Consider the following 3,249-nt stretch of genomic DNA (forward strand, 5'->3'; position numbering starts at 1 on the left):
GAAAACACATCCAGAACCTCCAGTTGCAATAAAGGAACAAACATAGTCTTTTCTTTTCTTAGCTTTTTTACTTTAATCTGATCACATCCTCCTTAATTTTTCTTAATGTTAGCTTTAATGCACCATCCCAACTATTCCACCTAAGGGATTTTAGATCTATGTAAATTTAACTCTAAAACTTTGAGATTTACCATTAGATGCAACTTTACATGCAGATACAGTTTCCCATTTCCATGGGACAAAACAGGGTTATAACATAATGTACGTTAGGATAATTAAAGAGACAATGTGTAGTTTTTAGTAGGGCTGAACGATTTTAGGAAAAGCTTGAAATGCAATTTTTCTAGCAGAAATTGCGATTTCGGTTCAGTTCGCAATTTTCTCCAATCAAAGGTCCAACACTAGCCTGCCAAGCCATCCTGTGGATCAAGTGAAAAGATGCTCTAGATTCTAATCTAGTACAACAAATCATTCACATTAATATTTACTACTTAATCATACAATAAAAAAGTTAAAGCTATTCATATTTTCTCCCATTATTATCCTTTTTTATGTTTGTGAAGCAACTTGTGCTTGTGATTTTTATCTAGAGAGGAGCTTTATAAAAACATGTTCTACTCCAAAATGCATGGAGGAAATCTGTGGGTAGAAATAGTTTTTAAATGTGTTAAATAACAAAATGCACACCGTTTTCCCTGCAATACCAAGCTGGCTGCACGTTTTTCGAAGCCGTCTGATAGTTTTTCCTCACTAAAACATCCGCTGCGTGAGAGAGACGCACGCATTCTGACACCTTAGCTTGTTTGAACTAAAGTGTGCCATCAGAAACATTCAAACAATTTTTAAAAGAGAAGTTGAGCTTTCAAGTCAACTAAAGTGCGCAACTCCACACTCACGCTGATGAAGCATAAACCAAGCTTTAGAAATCAGCCTGAACCTGCACCGTGGTTATGGTGGTGCTTGGTAAACCTGTCATCTTTTCATTTGACCATAAACCAAAACATCCGAAGTATAAAACTATGCCCACGTCATCTTTAACGCCAGTTCAAAGCGTTCCAGAGAAGTTGTTGGAGTGTCCAATCCGTAACTTTCTTTTTCAGCCAAAAGAACCAACGACAAACCACGCATCCGTCAGATCTGGCAGATTCTGATTGGATCAGTAAAAGCAATGTGTCATCTCTTAACGCTACGTGAGATCAGTCCTAGTGGAAACATTTAAAGTCATTTTACTTATTATGTTCTATAGGATTATAATAAAGTAATTAATATTTTGGTTTCACAGATTGGTCACATCTTATTATTGACTAACACTTTGTTTGATTAGCTTTATTAAAAATATAGTTCTTTGATTTATTAAAAGGAGAGAGTCATTTCTTCATTCTTCTTTTGAGCTGGAAAGAAGCAGTTTATAAGCAAATGCATGAGACCTTGAGGCCATATCTCATGCAGACTAGTTCTGTGTCAGAGGAGAGGGGGAAATGACTTTTGGTGGAAAACAGTCATTTCATTCCATTACATATCCCCCCCCTTTTCAATGGTACGGTGGTCCATACAGAGACCACCTGGCGTTGAACAAACCAGAGTCTTAAAGGGACTCCGACGATAGGGGAAGGTGCAGTTCCCCAGGAAGAGGCCAAAAGTGGTGAGGTACGAACCCCACTCCGAAGTACAGTCTATGGTTTCAACAGTCTCGCAAAATCCCTTTGGAAGCACACAAGTCAGCAGATTATTAAGGTATCCACGTGGAGATAATAATTTGAAGCAGGAGCAACTTTATATATCCACGGGTAGGGAGTACTAAAACAGTATATTGATGTTTGTAATTGCACTTATCGTGATCCAGTGCAGGAAAGAGCAGCAGGCAAGTCAGGTCCCAGCGAGTGAAGTATCCCAGCAGTCATGGCGGAACAAATGGACATCCAGGTCCTATGAGCTGGAACACCCATCAGGAGGAGCAGAATCCAATGATCACGTCCTCCTTGCTTCCTGACTCCGTTCCTGAGCTCAGCGAAACTCAGAAGAGGAGAGGGAGCACAGCACAGGGCACCTCAATGTAGACACAACAAAATGGCATCTAATGCAAATTAACAAACAAAAAGAACCCTAGCACTGTGAGTACCTGCATGTACTATGTGTAGCAATTATGTGAATTAGCATTATAAGAGAAGAAATGGATGCAATACACTATGTGTAATGCAAAAAGTGGTGCAAAAAGAATGAAATTAATAAAACCCTATACTGCGTATGGGAGAACTCACTGCACTAAGCAAAAATGTAATCAAAATGAAGGGTAAAATTGGCTGTAGCCCATAATGGTAAATTACCAAAGTTAATTATAAAGTTTTCAAAACTTAATCACTGTAGTAAAGTTCTATAAAAAGATAGATATATGAGTGTCAAAGAGCACTAAAACGTAAATCAGTGAAGTTAGTAATCAACCTACATGTGAATGTACCCATAAGGAATTACGATTAGTGAAAATAATAATAAAAAAAATTGGATAGCAGTAATATGTGGACTAAACCCATCTACTGTTAACTACCTGATTACCTGACTTCAGGAACCCACAGCATGTTCATCTCAAATCACCCAAGTCTGCACGTCATGTATAAACAGGAAAGACAACCATGCACACACACAAACATAAATAAACTTGTGTAACTCGAGATAGGGAGCTATGGGACCGACAAGGCACGAAATCACCCCCCTTTCGAAGTCGGTAAGTTGTTGGTGGTAGCATTGACCAAATTGGTGGAACCCTTGTGCAGTTTGATTTGGTCCCTGTGGACCCATTTGTAGATGGGTTCCTTGTTTGTTTGGGTAATCTTGATCTGATACATGACTGGAGAGAGCTTATCAGTTATCAGGTATGGGCGTGACCATTTTGGCAAAAGTTTCTTAGCCAGCTTCCCAGAGTTGTTCTTGGTGTTACCAGTTTTAGGAGCAAAAATGTAGAACCAGGCCTCATCACCTATGTTGAGTTCAGAATGTGAGGCTTTCTGATCATAATAAGCCTTCCTGCCCTCAGCTGATTTCTCCAGATTTGTCTGTGCAAACGAGAACGCTGCAGGCAGATGGTTCTTCAGGTCCTGCAAATATTGTTCGCTCGTGTAAGCCGGGTCGGCCTCGGACTGAACAGGCTGGTACAGCAGGTGAAGTGGCAGGGTCATGTGTCTACCCGTCATCATTTCAAACGGGGAGACACCAGTAGACTCATGAGGGGTGGCCCGTATGGCCATGAGGACCAAC

The sequence above is a fragment of the Nothobranchius furzeri genome, chromosome 2, assembly GCF_043380555.1.
Source record: "Nothobranchius furzeri strain GRZ-AD chromosome 2, NfurGRZ-RIMD1, whole genome shotgun sequence".
In the NCBI taxonomy this organism is placed as follows: Eukaryota; Metazoa; Chordata; class Actinopteri; order Cyprinodontiformes; family Nothobranchiidae; genus Nothobranchius; species Nothobranchius furzeri.